Source organism: Halichoerus grypus, chromosome 3, assembly GCF_964656455.1.
Source record: "Halichoerus grypus chromosome 3, mHalGry1.hap1.1, whole genome shotgun sequence".
Classification (NCBI taxonomy): Eukaryota; Metazoa; Chordata; class Mammalia; order Carnivora; family Phocidae; genus Halichoerus; species Halichoerus grypus.
In genome coordinates this window covers 149,796,162-149,818,879 of record NC_135714.1, presented here as the reverse complement: position 1 = coordinate 149,818,879, position 22,718 = coordinate 149,796,162, and the positions used below count along the sequence as shown (strand labels likewise).

At 39.0% G+C, this 22,718-nt stretch overlaps 1 pseudogene; it reads right to left on the bottom strand.

Annotated features, from left to right (window-relative positions):
* Positions 1–344: 344 nt before the first annotated feature.
* On the bottom strand, positions 345–737 carry LOC118525019 (large ribosomal subunit protein eL21 pseudogene; annotated as a pseudogene).
* Positions 738–22,718: the final 21,981 nt, after the last annotated feature.

Sequence of the window (22,718 nt, the reverse complement as noted above, 5' to 3'; positions counted from 1 at the left end):
CTCAATCTGAATAACCATTGTCTGTCAGTCATTCTTTCAAGTACAAATGGCATTTTAATGAAGAGGGAGGCTAGCTCAGCTCATAACACCTATATCACAAGTGCTTCTCCTGCAGACAACCTTCATACTTCAGTATCAGCAGAGGTGCTTTATCTGTGTGCCCCCTTTTGTTTCACAGGATATTAAAAACATAATACTCAGTGTTGAGATTTAATCAAAGTAATCATTTTTACTGATTTTTCAAGAATATTATTTTTTAAAGGTTTTTTTTAAGATTTTATTTATTTTTTTAATCTTATTTATTTTTTTTACAGTCTTCTGGTCTTTTATTTTCTTTACATTTATCATGCCATGAATTCATAGGGATTGGGTTCCCGCAGTTTGGGCTCCTTTCCATTGGTTCTCACAAAGTGTGCTTCTCTGGGTAGGGCAGGCTGGCGCATCAGTTGAACCCAAGTACATTTCTCTTTGGCTTCCTTCTTTTTCTGATCATTTTCCTTCACACGCTTCAGGAAGCTATCTCGGCTCTTTGAGTGTTTAATATGCTCAATGCGTACATTAGTTCTCTTGGCAAGAATCTTGCCTTTAACTTGTTTGTTTACAACAATGCCAACAGCATGCTGAGTAACATTGTAGACTCTTCCAGTTTTGTCATGGTAACATTTGTGGGGCATTCCTTTTTGAACAGTGCCCATTCCCTTGATGTCCACAATATCACCTTTCTTATAGATTCGCATGTATGTGGCCAAAGGAACAGCTCCATGTTTTCTTTTCTTTTTCTTTTTTTTAAAGATTATTTATTTATTTATTTGACAGAGAGAGACACAGCGAGAGAGGGAACACAAGCAGGGGGAGTGGGAGAGGGAGAAGCAAGCCTCCTGCTGAGCAGGGAGTCCGATGCGGGGCTCGATCCCAGGACCCTGGGATCATGACCTGAGCCGAAGGCAGACGCTTAACGACTGAGCCACCCAGGCGCCCCACAGCTCCATGTTTTCCAAAAGGCCTAGAGAACATCTAGCAGGTACCTCTCCTCCTTCCCTTTGTGTTGGTCATTTTGGAGAATTACTGGAAGATGGCAGTTCTGGCCGAAAGGCTAAGATTTTATTTATTTATTTGACAGAGAGAAAGAATACAAGCAGGGGGAGGGCAGGGAGAGAGAAAACCAGGCTCCCCACTGAGCAGAAAGCCTGACGCAGGGCTTGGTCCCACGACACTGGGATCATGACCTGAGCCGAAGGCAGACACTTAACCGACTGAGCCCCTTAGGTGCCCCTCAAGAACATTCTTAATTAAAAGAGGCCTTTTTTGTTTTGTTCTGTGAGTGCATGGGATTGAAGAATACAGTGACTTCTAGCACAATTAGAAGCCATGGCCTTGTTTCATGCTAAGACACGAGCAGTTTTACGTACCATTGTTTTTGCACCATCAGTGCAAACATCAACCCCGTGAGAAAGGGAAATAATGTCTTACTATTGTGAAAACGGCTTTGACCTCACAGACTTCCTAAAATATAATGTTTATATTGGCTGCAGGGTAATCATAAAGAAGAAAATAAATAGTAGTATCCTTAGGTGCATGTAGGGGGAGCCATTACTTTTTACTTCTGTATTGTCTGAATTTTTTAAAAAAAATCATGTATGACTTTTGAAGTTAATAAAATAGAAAAATTAATGGGCCTAGAAGTGTCTCCGTTAAATCCTTCATTGATCCTCAACATAATATTAGCAAACTGAATTCAACAATACATTAGAAAGATCATATACCATGATCAAGTGGAATTTATTCCAGGGATGCAAGGATCGTTCAACATTTGCAAATCAATCAATGTGATCCACTACATTAACAAAATAAAGGGTAAAAATCATATGATCATCTCAATTGATGCGGAAAGGACATTTGACAAAATTCAACATCATTTACGGTAAAATTCATAAATTCATTATAAATTTGACATCCACTTAAAAAATCTCAACAAAGTGAGTATAAAGGGGACGTATCTTAGCATAATAAGGTCCATATATGACAAGCCCATGACTAACATCATACTCAATGATAAAAAGCTGAAATCTTTTCCTCTACAATCAGAAACAAGACAAGGATGCCCATTCTCACACTTTTATTCAACATAGTATTGAAAGTCCTAGGTAGACAGTAGGACAAGAAAGATAAATAAAAAGCATCCAAATTGGAAAGGAAGAAATAAAACTGTCCTTATTTGCCGATGACCTAATATTATATATAGAAAACCCTAAAGACCACAGACACACAAAAAAATGTTGGAACAGTAAATCCAGTAAAGTTGTAGGATACAAAATTGGTATACAAAAATCTGCTGCATTTCTATACCCTAATAATGAACTATCAAAAAAAGAAATTAAAGGGTGCCTGAGTGGCTCAGTCAGTTAAGCAACTGCCTTCAGCTCAGGTCCTGATCTCAGGGTCATGAGATAGAGCCCTGCTTTGGACTCTCTGCTCAGTGGGACGTCTGCTTCCCCCTCTCCCTCTGCCCCTCCTCCCACTCGTGTTCTCTCTCTCTCTTCCTCTCTCAAATAAATAAAATCTTAAAAAAAGAGAAATTAAGAAAACAATCCCAAACAATTTACAATTGCACCAAAAAGAGTAAAATATCTAGGAATAATTTTTTTTTTAAGATTTATTTATTTATTACAGAGAGAGAGAAAGAGAGAGAGAGAGCATGCATGCACGTGGGGAGAGTGGCTGAGAGAGAAGAAGAGAGAATCTTGTGCAGACTCCCTGCTGAGCATGGAGCCCAACTTTGGGCTTGATCTCATGACCCTGAGATCATGACCTGAGCCAAAACAAGAGTCCAATGTTTAACCCTCTGAGCCACCCAGGCAACCCTAGGAATAAATTTAACCAAGGAGGTAAAATACCTGTACACGGAAAACTATAAGACACTGATGAAACAAATTGAAGAAGACACAGATAAATGGAAAAATATTCCATGCTCATGGATTGAAAGAATTAATATTGTTAAAATGTCCATATTACCCAAAGCAATCTACAGATTCAATGCAATCCCTATTAAAATTCAATGGCACTTTTCACAGAAATAGAAAAAACAATCCTAAAATTTGTATGGAACCACAAATGACTTCAAACTGCCAAAGTAATCTTAAGAAAGAAGAACAAAGCCAGAGATTATCACACTTTAGGATTTGAAACTATATTACAAAGCTATAGTAGTAAAAATAGTATGGTATTGGCATAAAAACAGACACAAAGATCAACTGAACAAAAGAGAGCCCAGAAATAAACCCACACACTTTATTGTCAATTAATTTATGACAAAGGAGACAAGAATATACAATGGGGAAAGGACAATCTCTTTAATAAAAGGTGTTGGGAAAACTGGGCAGCCACATGCAAAAGAATGAAACTAGACTACTATCTTACATTATATCTAAAAATTATCTCAAAATGGATTAAAGACTTGAAGGTGAGACCTGAAACCACAAAACTGCTAGAAAAACACATAGGCAGTAAGCTCCTTGACATTGGTCTTGGTGATGATTTTTCGGACCTGGCACCAAAGGGGAGAGCGAAAGCAAAAATAAATAAATGGGACTATATCAAACTAAAACCTTCTGCATAGCAAAGGAAAGCATAAACAAAATGAAAGGCTACCAACTGAATGGGAGAAAATATTTGCAAATCATATATTTGATAAGCAATTAATAACCAAAATATATAAAGAACACATACAACTCAACAGCAAGAAAACAAACGATTTGATTGAAAAATGGACAGAGAATCTGAATAGACGTTTTTCCAAAGAAGATGTACAGGTGGCCAAGAGGTACATGAAAAGGTGCTCAACATCACTAATCATCAGGGAAATGTAAATCAAAACCACAAGATATCACCCCCCACTGTTAGAATGGCTATTATCAAGAAATTGTAATAAGGGTTGGTAAGGAAATACACTGTTGGTAGGAATGTAAATTGGTGTAGCCACTATGGAAAACAGTATGGAGGCTCTTCAAAAAGTTAAAAATAGAACTATCATATGATCCAGAAATTCCCAAGAATATGGAGAAATATTCTTCAAATTCCTATCCTATCTGTCCTATAGGACCCCTCAGAATATTAAGTTTGAAGTTAAGGTAATGACTTCAGATTTCTCATAAGTTTCAGGACGTGAAAACTAGCTGGGAAGTAGTCATAGCAGTTTGAAAGAAAGAGAAAGATCTTCATCATCTGTCCCACCAAGTAGTCAGCAGTGTGTTTGCCCAGCAGTGACTCTTAAGCTATCAGCAGGAAGCTCTAAGAGACACATCTGAGAAATGGTTGCTCCTAGAAAGTCGCACATCTTTTTAAGCCTAAAACAGGTTGAGGGTCACAACAGAAATAAAACAAGGTGGCAGGGATCCCAGGAGGGTTAAGTACTAATTTCAAAGCTGACAATGACTCAGAGGCTTGAGGAATTAAGTACACTTAAAAGATCCAAGCAGGGGCACCTGGGTGGCTCAGTCGGTTAAGCGTCTGCTTTTGGCTCAGGTCATGATCCTGGGGACCTGGGATCGAGCCCCATGTCAGACTCCTTGCTTGGTGGGGAGCCTGCTTCTCCCTCTCCCTCTGCCATCCCCCCTGCTTGTGCTCTCATTCTCTCTCTGCCAAATAAAGAAAATCTTAAAAAAAAAAAAAAAATCCAAGCAGGCAAGGGCCCAGAATCCAGCTCTCAAGAAGTTTAAGGTCAGGAATAATTCCTTCTGCCCCATAATGTTTAAATCTTTTTATTCACTACATCAAATATCTCTTCAGTAATTATTGTGTGCCAGAAATGGTGTATATTACTTATGTTTTCTTTCTCCCTATTAGACTATAGAGTTTTTGAGGACAGGACATATATTTTTCTTTTTAATCTTCTTCACACCTAGCACAGTGGTTTGTACACAGTTAGTACTCAAAAAAACTTGTGGAGTGAATGATTGAATGAATGAATGAAGTCAGGTCTGATCCTAATGCAGGCGTCTTTTATACTTCCTTATGAGTGAGAATACTTTTAGACTCCAAATCAGAGGAAAATGAGAGGCCTACAGGTGTTTCATGTTTACAGTTGGAATAAGGCCAGGAGGCTGGGATTACAGAGAGATTCTTGCACTAGGAAGTGTTAATGTGATATGTATTTAGCACATGGACTCTAAATATTTCACAGCCGAGAATAAAGTAGGATTGCTTGGATTAAAGCAGTGAAGGAGACATTACTATAAAGAAAGACAAAGTAAGTGTTTGAGACTGAACCTCGTCTTAATTAAAATAAGGACTACAACAAAATTTTCTGTGTAGAAGGCATTTAAAAAAAAATCTGCTTTATGTGGTAACACATGTGTTTAGGTGATAAACCATTTTATTTCTACTTTCACTTCCATTTATCCCTCGAGGTGCAGTTTAGCTATCATCTCCTTCTTCCTCAAGGAAACACCCTTTGATCTTCTTTCTGACTTGCATTGGAAGCTTGTACTGGATTAAACAGTGTCCCCTCAAAATTCATGTCCACCTGGAATCTGTGAAAGTGACCTTACTTGAAAATAAGCTCTTTCAGACGTAATCAAGTTAAGATGAGATCATACTGGATAAGGGTGGGCTTTGAATCCAATATGACTGGGGTCATTATAAGGAGAAGCAAATTTGGACCCAGACACAGGGGAGAAGGCCATGTGAAGATGGAGCCAGAGACCGCCGAAATAGATCTATAAGCCACTGGGTGACAAGTATTAGCAGGAGCTACCAGAAGCTGGAAGAATCAAGGAAGGATTCTATCTAGAGACTTCAGAGGGAATATGGCCCTGCCAACACCTTGTGGCTTAGGATGTGATCTATTCTGGAGAATGTTCCATGGGCACTAGAGAAGAACGTGTATTCTGTTGCTTTGGGATAGAATGTTCTGAATATATCTGTGAAGTCCATTTGGTCCAGTATGTCATTTAAAGTCTTTATTTCCTTGTTGATTTTTTGCTTAGATGATCTCTCCATTTCAGTGAGGGGGGTGTTAAAGTCCCCTACTATTATTGTATTATTGTCGATGTGTTTCTTTGATTTTGTTACTAATTGGCTTATATAATTGCCAAGCCATAGAGTATTAACAAACAAATATAAAACCTATAAGGTTTACCAGTTGCCAGACAGCAAAAATAGAGAGAGAAGAAGAAATTTATTTAGCACATCCTAAAACATAAATCTCCTAATTTTGACAGAAATATCACAATATTTTTTGCAGAAATACCTCTAACATCTCAGAATAAACTTTTTAAACTTTTTAAAATTTTTTTAAATTTAAATTCAATTAATTGACATATAATATATTATTAGTTTCAGAGGTAGAGGTCAGTGATTCATCAGTCTTATATAATACCTAGTGCTCATTACATCACGTGCCCTCCTTAATGTCCATCAATCACCCAGTTACCCCATCCCCCCACCCCCTTCCCTCCAGCAACCTTCAGTTTGTTTCTTATGATTAAGAGTCTCTTAGGGTTTGAATTTCTCTGAAACTTAACTTAGAGATATTTACTTGTTGATTAGTTGAATTAAGAGCCATAAAAGAAGTTAACAATCCATATTAACCCTAAAAAGAAAATCAATTCTGTGGAGACAGTATCACATGTCCTTGTTCAAAACAAAGAAATAATAATAAAGCATATCATTCTGGGGGCTCCTGGGTGACTCAGTCAGTCGAGCATCTGCCTTTAGCTCAGGTCATGATTGGGATCGAGTCCCACGTCAGGCTCTCTGCTCAGCGGGGAGTCTGCTGTTCCTTCTTCCTCTGCCTGCCGTTCCCCCTGCTTGTGCTCTCTCTCTGTCAGATATTTAAATAAAATCTTAAAAAAAAAAAAAAAAAAGGCATATCATTCTCTGTCAAAGCCCTGGAAGGAGCATCTAATTGTTGAGGTGAAGGCCACATACCCTCTTCTTCCTGCCAGGGAGAAGAGACAAGGAATATCTATCTATCTAACTTTAGTTATACTGGTAGGAGGTGAGGACCTGTCACTATGTATTTACCCATATAAGAATGCTTTTATGTGCTGGAGAACCTCCTGTGTTTTGCAGTAACATATATATCCAAAAATCTTTTAATGCACAAAAAGTTTTATTCCTTGATTCTATAAATGGGTATTCTTGTCCAATGGAAAGTGTTCTTTCAAGAAGTAATTTTCGTACCCAAGTTTCTTCCATCTTACGACTCTGCCATTTTCAGTATATGTTTTCCAAGGGCCCTGCACTTCTTTGCATTTAATCTGGCTGAAGAGGAAAGAAAGAGCATAGAGAAGTGCTCATGGGAGTCTCTCAGGGGGAGAAGCCCAGAAGTGTCCACATCACTTCTGCATACATCCCATTGGCTCAGGACTCAGGCTCAGGGCCATGTCCAATAGCAACAAGGGCCTTGGAAACCATGTGTGGGCTCAGGACAAAGAGGAATCTGGTTTGGTGAATAACCAACAATCTATGTCTTACTACTTATAATTACTATCCACTATAATAATTCAAAAAATTTAGGTCTTAAATCAGAAGAAGCAAAATATAATGATGAAGTATTGCAAGAAAAAATTAGATTAAAAAATGAAAGATTTATTAAAAAACATGAACTCTGATTAAGGTGTATAGATCTTTAGAATCCCCCAGTAAAACATCTGGATTAAGGTTTTGTAACTTTTCTTCTAGATGTTTTATTAAAAAGCTTGTGATTAGGGCACCTGTTCGGCTCAGTTGGAGGAGCATATGACTCTTGATCTTGGGGTTGTGAGTTTGAGCCCCATGTTGGGTGTAGTGATTACTTAAACTAAATTTTAAAAAAAAGAAGCTTGTGATTAATATGTTAGTCACTGACTAATCAATATATTTTTCAGATTCCATTATTCTGTATATATATAAAAAATACTCCTTACCATCTCCAATCAAAGTTTAGAATTTAGAGGGTGCCTGGGTGGTTCAGTCGGTTAAGCGTCTGCCTTCGGCTCAGGTCATGATCCCAGGGTCCTGGGATCGAGTCCCACATCGGGCTCCCTGCTCTGTGGGGAGCCTGCTTCTCCCTCTCCTCCCCCCTTGTGCTCTCTCTCTCACTATCTCTGTCTCTCTCTCTCAAATAAATAAAATCTAAAAAAAAAAAAAAAAAGGAGGGAATCTCACCTCATCTCATTTGGAAAAAAAAAAAAAGTTTAGAATTTAGGGAGTGACATCACAAGATGGCAACATAGGTTATTTCTAACTTCACTCCTTCTCACAAGAAGAACTAACAACTACTGAAGAACAGACACCACTCAGAGAATCCTAGAACATGGGGGTAAGGCTGAGGCATGTAGGCATGGGGGTAAGGCTGAGGCCTCTGTACCACAGAGACCAAGACACACTGCATTAAAAGGTTAAGAGAAGTGGCTACATATTGATCAAACTGCCCATCCCCTTGAACAGTGCAGCACCACATGGAGAGGTCTTCCCTGAGCCTTCAGTTCCTCCAGCAGGAAAAGAGAACCCAGGGGGAACAACCAGCCACACCCAGCATTATGGGTAGCTTTGCGGGAGCTCTTCCTCTGATCTCACGCCACAGGAATTGCAGGGGAATCTGCAGGGCTCAACCACTGGAAATCTAACTCTGACAGACAGAGAGAAGGGGCTTGTAACAACCAGCACATGAATCTTGACAGGCCAAGGTCATACCTGCAATGCCCAAGGTCATACCTGTAGTGCCCAGTCAGTAGTTTTGCTCATCTGTAGAGCTGTGTCATGGGCACATTCTGACCAGAAAACTTGGTTCCCTATCTAAATGAGCCTGAAGGATGGGCTTCATAATTGCCTGGATTCCCTGGTCAGGCTAACTAGATAAGACTGGGTACTATATTCAGTAGTAGGTGGGACTATGAATTAGCTTCCCTTCCCTGGCAGAGCAGCAGGACAGTACACACGGTCTGTGTCATTGTTCGGGGACCCAAATCAGGGCACAGTGTGCTTTGAATTCCCTGGTTAGGTGAGACCACCGGTTTTAGCTCTGCAGATGGGGGACACCATTGGCTGTGCTTTCTGTTTAAGTGCCACCGTATGTAGGGTTATTGGATGGGTTATGCAGTTTCCATATGCTCTGGCTACATTCCTTGGTAGGACAGGCTAAAAGCTGTATTCAGCATACAAACAAACAAACAGAAATCCTAGAAAGAATCAGTAACCTGGAGGATAGGACATGGGAAATTACCCCTAAGAGGAACTAAATAAAAATTTTAAAAAGATTGAAGAAAGCCTCTGAGAATTACAGGACACAAAGAAAAGAAACAATATTTGCATTATGGGAATTCCTGAAGGAGAAGAGTAAGAGAAAGGGATGGAAAGTAGAAGTAAAAGAATGCTAATTACCATCATAAAAACATAAAAGGGTATTGTAAATCTCACTGATAATGGTAAATATATAGTCATAGTTAGATTCTGCACATGGTAATAGTGGTGAATAATTCATTTACAACCATAGTTTCAAAGTTAAAAAAAATGTAATAAAAAGAATCTGTTATTAGTTTCATATGATAAAAAAATGTAAATTGTAACCATGATAACCTAAAATGTGAGGGAGAGGGGAAATAAAAATGTAAAGTTTATAAGTTCTATTGAAGTTAAAGTGTGATCAATTTAAAATAGGGTGTTATAAGTTTAAGATATTTTATGTAAGTCTCATGGTAACCACAATGGAAAATCTTATAGTAATTACACGAAAGAACACAATAAAAAGGTCAAAGCATACTGATACCAAGAGACATCAAAACAAAATGAAACAAAAAGACAGCAGGATAAGAAACAAAGAACAATGGACCCACAAAACAACCAGGAAATAGTGAGCAAAATGGCAATCGTTAAGTCCTTATCTATCAATAATTACTTTAAGTGTAAATGGATTAAATTCTCCACTTAAAAGACATAGAGAGTGGCTGAATGGATAAAGAAACAAGATCCAAAAATATGCTGCATACAAGAGACTCACGTTAGCTTTAAAGACACATATAGACTGAGAGTGAAGGGATTAAAAAAAAATATTTCAAGCAAATGGTAGCAATAACAATAGCAACAGCAAAACCAGGGGCTGCTATATGTATAGCAGACTAAATAGACTTCAAACCTCTTATGAACACACGGAACATTTTCTATGATAGATCATATGTTAGACCATGAAACGAGTCTTAGGAAATTCAACAAGATTGAGGTTATACCAAGTATCTTCTCTGACCACAATGGCATGAAACTAGAAATCAATAACAAGAGGAAAACTGGAAAACTTACAAACATGTGGAAATTAAACAACACTCTCCTGATCAACCAATGGATCAACAAATTTCTTCAAAGAAATTAAAGGGTAAATAAAAAGTTTCTTAAGACAATTGAAAATGGAAGCACAACATACCTGAACTTGTAGGATGCAGCAAAAGCATTTCTAAGAGGGAAGTTCACAGTAATAAAAGCCTATATTAAGAAGCAAGAAAGATTCCAAATAAATGACCTAATTCTATGTCTTTAGGAACTAGAAAAAGAAAACTGAGCTGAAAGTTAGCAGAAGAAAGGAAATAATAAAGATTAGAGCAGAAGTAAATGAAATAGAAAACTAGAAAAGATTAATCAAACTATGAGTTGGTTCCTTGAAAAGCTAAACAAAATTGACAAACCCTTAGCTACATTAACCAAGGAAAAAGGACAAAGGACCCAAACAACAAAATTAAAAATGAAAAGGAAGTATTACAACTGATACTACAGAAATTCAAAGGATCATAATAAGCTCTTATGAACAACTATAAGCCAAAAAACTGAACAACCTAGAAGAAATGGAAAAATTCTTAGAAACATACAAATTACCAAGACTGGATCAGGAAGAAATTGAAAATCTGAATAGACCAATTACTAGTAAGGAGATTGAATCTGTAATCAAAATTTTCCCATCAAAGAAAGGCCCAGACAGATGGCTTCATTGGTAAAATTTACCAAACATTTAAAGAAGAATTAATACCAATCCTCCTCAAACTCTTCCAAAAATCAAAGAAGAGGGAACACTCCCAAAGTCATTTTATGAGCCTGCATTATCCTGATGCCAAAACCAGAAAAGGACACTCCTAGAAAAGAAAACTATAGGCCAACATCTCTGATAAATATAAAAAGATTCAAAAATTCTCTATAAAGTACTAACAAATTGAATTCAGCAACACATTAAAAGGATCATACACCATAATTAAGTGGGATTTATTCCTGGGACACAAAATACAGAAAAAGCATTTGACAAAATTCAAGCCCATGGCTAACATCATACTCAATGGTGAAAGGTTGAAAGTTTTTCCTTTAAGGTCAGGAACAAGACAAGGGTGCCCACTCTTACCACTCATATTCAACATAGTACTAGAAGTCCTAGCCAAGTTTATCAAGCAAGAAAAAGAAATAAAAGTGTCAGCATTGGAAAAGAAGATGTAAAACTGTCTCTATTTGCAGATGACATAATTTTTATGTAGAAAATCCTAAAAACTCAACCAAAAAACTGTTAGATCTAATCGATAAATTCTGTAAAATGGCAGGATATGAAATTAACGTACAAAAATCAGTAGCATATCTATAGACTAACAATAAATTTTCCAAAAAAGAAATAAAGACATTGTCCCCATTCACAATTGTATGAAAAACAATAAAATACTTAGGGATAAATTTAATTAAGAAAGTCAAAGAGTTGTACTCTGAAAACTATAAGACATTGATGAAAGAAATAAAAGAAGACACAAAATAATGGAAATATATCCCATGTTCATAGATTGGAAGAATTAATATTGTTAAAGTGCCAATACTACTAAAAGACATCCAGAGATTCAATTCAATCCCTATCAAGATTCTAATGGCATTTTTTACAGAAATAGAAAAAAACTTTTAACATTTATATGGAACCACAAAAAACTCTGAAGGGCCAAAGAAATCCTAAGAAAGAACACAGTAGGGGCACCACACTTCCTGGTTTCAAGCTACACTATAAAGCTATAGTCATCAAAACAGTATAGCACTGGCATAAAAGCAGACAAACAGACCAATGCAACAGAAATGAGAGCCCAAAAATAAACTCAATCATATATGGTCAACCAATATTTGACAAGGGAGTCAAGAATATTCAATGGAGAAAACACAGTCTCTACAATAAATGGTGCTGGGATAATTGGATATTCACATGTAAAAGAATAAAACTGGACCCATATCTTATACCACTCACAAAATATCAACTCAAAATGGATTATAGACTTAAATGTTAGATGTGAAACCATAAAATTTCTACAAGAAAACATAGGAATAAAGCTCCTTGACATAGATGATGGTAATGATCTTTTGGATATAACACCTACAGCACGAGCAGCAAAACCAAAACCAAGTAGGACTATATCAAACCAAAAAGATCTGCACAGCAAAAGAAATCATCAACAAAGTAAAAATACAACCTATGGAATGGGAAAAATATCTGTAAAGATCTGATAAGGGGCTAATATCCAAAATATGTAAAGAGCTCATAGAATAGCAAAAAATCCCCAAATAACCCAATTAAAAATTAGGCAAAGGACCTGAATAGACATTTCCTCCAAAGAAGATATATAAAAGGCCAACAGGTACATGAAAAGATGTTCAATATCACTAGTTATTAGGGAAATGCAAATTAAAACCACAATGAGATACCACCTCATGCCTATGAGAATGGCCATCATGAAATAGACAAGAGAGAACAAATCCTGGTGAGGATGTTGAGAAAAGGGAACCCTGGTGCACTGTTGGAGGGATCGTAGATTGGTGCAGCCACCATGGAAAACACTATGGAGGATCCTCAAAAAATTAAAAATGGAAATACCATATGATCTAGTCATTTCAATTCTGGGAATACATCCAAAGAAAATGAAATCACTAACTCAAAAGTACATCTGCACCTCATGTTTACACACACACACACACACACACACACACACACACTGGCATATTATTCAGCCATTAACAAAAAAAGAAGGAAATCCTACCATTTGCAACAACATGGATGGACCTTGAGGGCATTATGCTAAGTGAAATAGGTCAGATAGAAAGAGACAAATACTGTATGATCTCACTTATATGGAATCGAAAAAAGAAAAGAACAAAAACACCAAACTCACAGAAAAAGAGGTCAGATTTGTGGTTACCAGAGGTGGAAGGTGGGGAGAAGGGGAATTGGAGAAAGGTGGTCAAAAGGTACAAACTTCCAGTTGTAAAACAAGTGAGTATTTGGGATGTAATGTATGACATGATGACTAGGGCTAACACTGCTGTCTGATATATAGTTGAGATTTGTTAAAACAATAAATCCTATGAGTTCTCATCACAATGAGAAAATCTTTTTCTTTTCTTTTTATTGTATATGTAAAAGATGGACTGTTGTGGTAATCGCGTCACAGTACATATAAATCAAACCATCACGTTGTGTGCCTTACACTTATACAGTGACGTACTGTGTGTCAATTATTTCTCAATAAAACTAGTGTAAAGTAATGCAAATATAACACATGGCAGACATTTTAATGTGGGATTTGGTTATAAACTACAGATTACCTTACAAAAAGCTTAACTGTCAGTTTATAAACTGTAACCCGGTTACCTGTTTTTGCTCTAAGAATGAATGGGTCTTCACAACCATAATTTTGATCAAACCAATTAAACTTCTGATAGCATCCATACCAAAACTCAAAGTTTTAGTGTTTCTTGGAATGCTGTGGTATAGCGGGCCATATGGATCAACTGAAGGAAAGTTAAATTCAACACAAAATTTGGAACTGTTCTTTCCTTATGCTTGTTGGCACAGTCTGTTTTTTGTTTCTTTGTTTAATTTGTGTTCCACCTTCAGTTGGTTTCCTGAGATTAATAATTCTTCGTATCAGTGAGGTCATATGATACATGTCTTTCTCTGATTGACTTATTTCGCTCAGCATAACAGTTTCCTGGAGTGGTGGGGGGTGGGAGGGATGGGGTGGCTGGGTGAGAGACATTGGGGAGGGTAAGTGCTATGGTGAGCGCTGTGAATTGTGTAAGACTGTTGAATCACAGACCTGTACCTCTGAAACAAATAATACCTTATATGTTAAAAAAAAAAGAAGATAGCAGGAGGGGAAGAATGAAGGGAGGGAAATCGGAGGGGGGAGACGAACCATGAGAGACGATGGACTCTGAGAAACAAACTGAAGGTTCTAGAGGGGAGGGGGTGGGGGGATGGGTCAGCCTCGTGATGGGTTTTAAAGAGGGCACGTTCTGCATGGAGCACTGGGTGTTATACGCAAACAATGAATCATGGAACACTACATCAAAAACTAATGATGTAATGTATGGTGATTAACATAACATAATAATAAAAAAAAAAGGAAAAAAAAAATCTGTGCTCCACCTTGTCTTTTCCTGCAATCTAAGATTAAGGTAGCCAGACAGGGATGTCTAAGTCATTTATCTTTAATATGTAAAGGACAGATTGTCATCAGCCTATTTAAAAGATATCATATCCTTGGGGCCCCTGGGTGGCTCAGTCAGTTAAGCGGCTTTCTTCAGTTCACGTCATGATCCTAGGGTCCTGGGATGGAGCCCCGTGTCAGGCTCCCTGCTCAGTGGGGAGCCTGCTTCTCCCTCTCTCTCTGCTCCCCCCCCAGTTGTACTCTCTCTCTTTCTCTCAAATAAATAAATAAATCAAAATAATAAAAGATATCATATCCTAACTCAAACAAAATAAGCCTTTGGAAATTCCTAGTTTCTGCTATAGTCATTGTTTTTTTCTCTTTTCTTTTTAGCTAATGTATGACCCTAACAAATTAGCCCTGTAATTGGATGTTTGCTCAGCCAGTTAAAAAATAGAGTTAATAAGAAAAGCAAATGAGTTAATAAGCCCTTTTGTTTTTCTTAACAAGGCATATCTTAAAAATCTAAATGTTAAATTACAGAACATTATTACCAAACTTCTTATTTGATGACATGTGTGGCTAAATGTTTAGGCCTTTTTGTGTGTGGAAGTCATTGCATTAAATAGTGCTGGACAAAATAATTTGGTATATATCTTATTAAATATGCTATTGAGCAAATGAGGTTTAAAAACAAGGAAAGGATGCCCAAGCTGTTTTGTTTTGACATGGTGTGTGTGTGTGTGTGTGTGTGTGTGTGTGTTTTGTTTTGTTTTGTTTTTTTGGGTGGATTACACAGTAAATTGTTCTAAGATTGCTCAATAACAGGACTGTATACTCTGAGAAGCAAGGGAAGTGTTTGCTTCTTTTCTAAAGTAAGTCGGCAGAGAGCATTTGGTAGGAAGAAGACGATGAAAACAGTCGATGTTAACATAAAGACAGGCTGCTTTTTATGTCTTCCTGGACTCTACAGAGAAGAATCCCAACCTCATTACTGAGCAATGAAATGTTTCTGGTTAATTTGCGTGTGTGGGCAAAAAAGGGGGGGAGGAGAAAGCCAGCAACATGCTTCCACAGCTAACTAACCTAGTACAGTCTTTAGAGATGTTTACATGAGTGAAGCAATTAAAATCAACACACCTGGGAGGCTAGGAAGAAAAGTGGAGAATAATACTGAAAATGCACACATCTAAGCCCCTGTAGTGTCTACACGAAGCCTGCGAAGGAGGTGGTTCAGCCGGGCACCGAGGTGTCTTGTAAGCGCTAGTCTCTCACACGGTCTGTGTACAGATGTGGACGCAGCTTCAAGCTGACCTACTGCACAGACACAAAGAGCTTATGCACTTTCGGGAACAGTATGTTTTGACACAGAAAAGAACGCACAGAGAACAATTGTTTCGCTTCAGTGTGGAGGTGAACTTTGATGGAACTTAGTAAAACACAGAACATTTATTACTGTGATGAATGGCTCTCCGGGGAGTCATTTCCGTGCCCTCCCAGCTGGAGTACAGGACTGCAGTGACAACAGTGGGCAAGAAAGGGACAGAACAATAGGTTCTGCGAGTTCGAGAAGCTGAGGTTGCCCTCCCTGAGCGGGTGGTATGAGCATCAGCCCTAAGCAGCACATAACTCAAGAGAGGAGTGATGGATTCTTGTGGAATGTGGAAATCACAAAGAGGGTAAAATGAGAGCATATTATGAAAGTGCACTTGAATCATCCAAAGTGCTGAGGATTTTTTGTGTCAACAGATTCTACGATTGAAAAGCCGCAAGTCTGGTGAGTTCCCTGATCAAATCCAGCACCGGCGATCCCAAGGAACCCAACAGTATTCATCCAAACTGGATGCCGCTGCGATTGGCCAACTGGAGCAATTGGAAAACAGGATCCTTTCCACCCCTTAAAATAATTATTTATTCGTTTGTTTGAATTAAACAAATTATAATACAGTTAAATCAACATGTCTGGTTTATTTCAGCTCCTTCACTGTGCAACCCGGGGGCAGGGACTGTGTCGGTTTTTCTGCCTTTCCTTCGTCCAACGTGTAAAGGTATCTGCTGTACTAAACTGCAAACTCCACGTTATCCTTGGTTTTCTCGATCTTAACAGATTTCACATCCTTTCCCCTGGCCTTGAGCAGGAAGTTCCTGATTTCCTCAACTTTGCTAGTTGTAACTAGGAGGCACACAGGGAGGGAGTAAGGATTTGCACTGCCAGATAGATGCCTTATTCCCCCTTTTCCGCAGAAGTTTTTTTTTTTAAAGGTTTTATTTATTTATTTGACAGAGATAGACACAGTGAGAGAGGGAACACAAGCAGGGGGAGTGGGAGAGGGAGAAGCAGGCTTCCAGCTGAGCAGGGAGCCCGATGCGGGGCTCGATCCCATGACCCTGGGATCATGACCTGAGCCGAAGGCAGACGCTTAACTGACTGAGCCCTCCGCAAAAGGTTTTTAAAAAATACTGAGGCTTTCCAGGGGCGCCCGGGTGGCTCAGTCGGTTAAGCGTCTGCCTCTGGCTCAGGTCCTGGGATCGACCCCCACATCGGGCTCTCTGCTCCACGGGGAGCCTGCTTCTCCCTCCCCCCTCTGCCTGCTTCTCCCTCTGCTTGTTCTCTCTCTGTCAAATAAATAAATAAAATCTTAAAAAAAAAAAAAAATACTGAGGCCCTCCAAGCAAGAAAACGGACCCTAGCTCAAGTTAAATGAGACTCCTTGCTGCTCGCCTTGGCTATGTTCTTTCATTTATTTCATTTATCTGAGAAGTTCCTGGCAGGATCTGTGGACACAGATGGCTGTTTATTTCAAAAGTCAGATGCCTGGCCACCATATCTTAGAATCCCAGGAAGGTAACGACTTGGCAAAAAAAAAACTCTGCACTGATTGTGAAAGGCCCACTTATAACTTAGAATCTCAGCATCCTGACAGCAGGCGCCCCCTTGGAGCCCCAACAAGCAGACAGAAATGGTGTCGTGGTGTGGAAACAACCTGTCAGAACCGCCTTGGCTCTGAGGTTCCATGATTGGCTTTGACACTGGGTGGAGATGATCAAAAGCCCTTCAAAAATCAGCCTTGGAGGGAAGCTCCATCGCCTTTTGTCTCTTCCAAACCGGGGTTTCCCCACTGCCCCCTGCTAGGATAGAGAGACTGTCAGCACCATGGCTCCTAGCTCAGACTTTTAATGGAGAAAAAAAAAAAAAAAAACCCAAACACTGAATTTTGAATCTAAGTTTAAAAAAAAAAAATTAGGAAATTTTTATTCTATATAATAATGGATCCTAAACCTGTCTATTACCAGAATCCCTCGCTCACATGGGGTTTCCCAAAAATAACAGTTCCAGGGGCCTAACCCAGTAGAGTCTGAATTCGACCCTGCTCCTGGGGTCCCATTCAGCAATCTGTAATTTTAATGATCTCCCAGATGATTCTAATGATCGGCCAAATTTGAGACCCAGAGATTTAGTTATTTTTTTAAACCAAGTATTTTTAAATGTATCCCTAGAGATTCCATGAGAACATATGCTCGCATTTTCAATATTCTAATTCCAATACCCTACCAAGTCACACTACCTCTTCCCACTGTCTTGGGATGGCTAATCTGTGTTAAAATACAGCCCTGCAGAAAGGTTACATTTCATTACATTTTTACTAAAATCGCTGAGTAACTTCATAGGTGAAAAAAGAATTCATAATTCTATTTTACTAACACTCCAGAATGTATCCTATTATTTCAGGGGGTGCTGTGAAATTTTCAAAATGAAACTTCTTTGAGTTCACTTGAATTTCTAAGGTCTGAAAACTATTGCTTTAGATTCAAGGCAAGAATTCAAGGCTTTCCCTCCACCGCCTCTTCTACCCACTCTCCCAGCCTCCCTCCATCTCCAAAGGCACTCCTGTGGAGGGGAAGCCCTCATGTGCGTTGTTTCCATTGAGGTCAAGTCAGGGAAATAGATACCACACTAGGTATTTTAACAGAGAGAATTTGATATGGGAAATTTGTTGCAGATGTTGGAGGGCTCAAAAACAGCACAAAGGAACACTAAGATAACAGAGTTAGGTAGCAAGCAGCTTTCTACTCTTAGGGAAGAGGTTGGAATGGCCAGAACTGGGAGGTGGGCGGGCCCCATCGAGGTGGGACCCAGGGCTTAGGGTGGAGCACTGCCAGGCAAGCCACGGTTGGCTCGGGGGCTTTGAGGAGAGGCCTCTTGCATTTGGAGCTCTGACTCCCAAGGGGCCACTACCTGCAGCTGCTGCTACCTCGCCTCAGACTGCAATGAGGCTCTCGGAGTGTGGAGAGAAGCCGAAGACAGAAACTAATTATTGCTGCCAAGTGAAAGGCCACTGGCAGGGCGATATCTAGAAACAGCAAACAGAAAGGAAGAAGGAAAAGCCCTCTCCCTTCCTCCTGCTGCCCAGTCTCTCTCAAGGGCATCCCAAAAGGAAGCCAGATGACTAAAGAAAAATGTGGTTTCCAAGGTCTTGGCCCCTGCATCACCAAGTGGAGTAGAGGAGGGAAGGTTTGGAGCTGGGGGATAGTATCATAATCAAGCACAGCCTCAGACAATCCTTTGAGTCAAGAGAGCAGTGAAACTTGCATTGGCAGGAACAAGTTTAAAAGCTTTTGTTTCCAGGACTATGCTTTTTCTGATGGTCAAATAATTTTCAGAAAAGTATAATCCACTCTTGAAGTGTCACAATGCCCATTAGCATATTAAAGGAACTGAAAAGTCCTGCAGTAAAGAAACCTGCTTTATTTTGTTTAATTAACTATTTCTAAAGTGTATGTAGTGTGAATTCCTTATTTTTTCAGATATAATATTCATCAAAACATACAAACTGGATTGTAAATGCTGTTCTAAAAAAAAAAAAAAGGCACTACTTAAGTTTAAACTGCTTTTTTATCTGTTAGTTTCTAAAGCTGGGGAAAAAAAGAACATATCCAAGTGAAATAGGAAGAAAAATAGAATTCTATCTGTAAAGGATTAGATCTAACTGTTTCTCTTTCATGTTTCCTGATATCTGTAAAAGGAACATCCTCCTCTGCCCTTAAGCATACTGTTAGGAAAAGAATCCCTCACTCAACCCCCAGAAGACTCACTATGACTTGTAACAAAAACCACCAGCTTCAACAAAATCTGAAGGAAACAGGGGAGTGTTGCATGAAACTGGAATCATCTCAAGAGCCCGGGGATACCGACTGCTCTTAAATACACAGGGTAGCTTGAAAATTACCCCATGGGACAAAGAATGACTCTATATTCAAGGAGATAAAAAGAAACTTTATTACTTTTAAGATTATGGTTATTTCTACCCCTCCCATGCCTACCTCGGGCTGGAAGAGGCATCTGACTGTAACCCCTGACACAGACTGAGCGTGAAACACAGGCTACAGCCCAGTCAACTTTGGGAGCGGGTCTGAGGCCACCATGTGGAAGATGCCGATGAGTGGGGAGAGAAGTTTGTCTGCAAAGGTGGGTGCTGAGAGAAAAGGAACAGCCAGGATAGAGGGAGAGGAAGGGGAAGGGAAAGAGACAGAGGGAAGCAGGAGGAGGAGGAGAAAGAGAGGAAGAAGAAAGGAAGGGAGCGGGGGATGGAGAGAGGGTGGGAGAGAGAGGAAGGAAAGAATTAAAAATAACTGCCTGATGATTTTCCAGATTCCTTGGGGATTGGTTCTAAATTATCCCTATTTAACTAGAATGTTTCATTTTATAACACCACAATGTCCAACTAATAGGAGTGTCTCCATCAAGTTATGCTAATCTGGCTTTTACTGTTGAGTTGGATTTTGTTCATGAAGACAGCTGATTCCTGTCTGGAAATCTGGAAATTTCTTTTTCTTTTTTTTAATTTTTTATTGTTACGTTAATCACCATACATTACATCATTAATTTTTGATGTAGTGTTTCATGATTCATTGTTTGTGCATAACACCCAGTGCTCCATGCAGAACGTGCCCTCTTTAATACCCATCACCAGGCTAACCCATCCTCCCAACCCCCTCCCCTCTAGAACCCTCAGTTTGTTTTTCAGAGTCCATCGTCTCTCATGGTTCGTCTCCCCCACCGATCCCCCCCTTCATTCTTCCCCTCCTGCCATCTTTTTCCTTTTTTTTTTCCTTAACATATAATGTATTATTTGTTTCAGAGGTACAGGTCTGTGATTCAACAGTCTTGCACAATTCACACCGCTCACCATAGCACATACCCTCCCCAGTGTCTATCACCCAGCTGCCCCATCCCTCCCACCCCACCCCCCACTCCAGCAACCCTCAGTTTGTTTCCTGAGATTAAGAATTCCTCATATCAGTGAGGTCATATGATACATGTCTTTGTCTGATTGACTTATTTTGCTCAGCATAACACCCTCCAGTTCCAGAAATCTGGAAATTTCTTAAGCAAAAGCAGTTTGAATTAATTTTATCTATTCCAGTCCTTATTCTAAAAACAGGTCCCAAAAAGTTCCAAGCAATTGATTGTGGGTGTAAGTAGCCATTACATGACTTCCTTTCATCGACATGCTACCTACAGACCTGACATGATATTAAATCATATTAAGATAAGATATTAAGACCCAATTCTGGTTCTGAGAAACTTTTCTGTCCCATTCATTTGGAAGTTGATCAGTTGACACAGAAGACTCTGATAGTTTTGTCTCCAACAGCAATATGACAAAGGACAGACGTTCCTGAGCCAGAGACAGGAGAAACCAAGCCTAGTCAAAAATGTATAGTTCTAGAGATTAAAATCTACTAGGGGCACCTGGCTGGCTCAGTTGGTAGAGCGTGTGACTCTTGACCTCAGGGTTGTAAGTTTGAGTCCCACGTTGGGTGTAGAGATTACTTAAATATAAAATCTTTAAAAAATAAAATAAAATCTCCTATTCACATCCTAGCAGACACAGTCTCCTTCTGAAATTAGGTTACTTTCATGGGGTCTGGCTTCACTTCATAGCCAAAACAACATTTCTGAATATTGCCCCAAACCGCAGTCCCCTTTGAAGGTGACTTATGAAGGGTTGCTTTCATCTTCCATTGGTATTCTCCTGCCTTAAGGAATACCACATCCTCCACCTCCTAAATTCACTGGTTTTGTCTTGCTTCTCTTTTATTTGGTTCTCACTCTTTTCCACCCTTTTGGAATTAGTCTACTTTCCAAACTTGCCTTCAGCTGGAATACAAATTTGACCTTCTCTTTGCTCACTGGCCTGCTGTTGAAGGCCAGCAGCTGTGCCCATTCCCGGGTGGGTTTGCTCATGGAGACCCAGCATATGCAGGAAGGAATGTTCTGAAAATAACATGGAGTACCCTTTTGCCCATAAGCAGAACTCTGGTCCTGCGTTATTTCATAAGTAAAACAACCTGAGAAAGAACACACAAATTAACCCTTTTCTAGGCCAGAAAAATTACTCTTAGTAAATATTTTAGTAGTGTTTGTTTCTTCTCTTTAATAGTTTTAAGTATTTTATAATCTATTTCCGAAGTTCTTAGGGTCTAAGAAATTTATCATTGTTAATGATTCTGGATTGTTTCTTCATGTTTCTTGTAATTTAGAACTGTGAGTTCATGTTTCGTGGCACTTTATCTAGAGGAATCCTATGCAGGGTTGAAAATATGTCTTTCTAGAGAAGACTTTTAATTACTTTTATTGAGGACATCAGTATTGTTATTAGCCTGAGATTGCTTTTTATACTATTTTGTTGGAGAATGTAGGCCTTTCAGAGGGTGTAAATTCAAACCTCAAATTTGAGTGAGGGGAGCCTGAGGTTTTCATATTTTTTTTCAGACTCTCAGGATTTTCCTTCCCATCCCCCTTCCCCATTAGATCAGGCTAAACAAAAGAGTTTCCTTTAAACCTCCCTTTGGGAGAAGCTAAACATTGTCAGTTCTCTTTCGCAGATGTATAGTCATTCAAGGGTTCTTTATTTTAGCCTTCGATCCAAATTTCTGCCCTTCATGGACCCAAAAATATGTCTCCTGTACTTTCATAGCCTTAAAACTCAACCCTTTATTAACAAGACTGGCAAAAAAATAAATCCAGAACAGTCAAAAAGAAGTCACTTCTGAAAATGGACTTGCTTGGTAACCACTTTTGATCCCTTATAGACTTACACTGAAAATATCTTCTTAGGCTATTTTCTTAGGCACAGTGAAAAGATTTGTGCAATTATCTGCTGGCCTCTATCAACAGAAACAATCAATATGGAGAGTGCAGCACCCCTTTCTGTACACCTCTCACAAATATTGTTCATAAGTTTTCTGGTACTTTCCAAAACAAATAGAATGAATGCTTCCTTATAAGAAAGGTTCTTTGGAATCAGC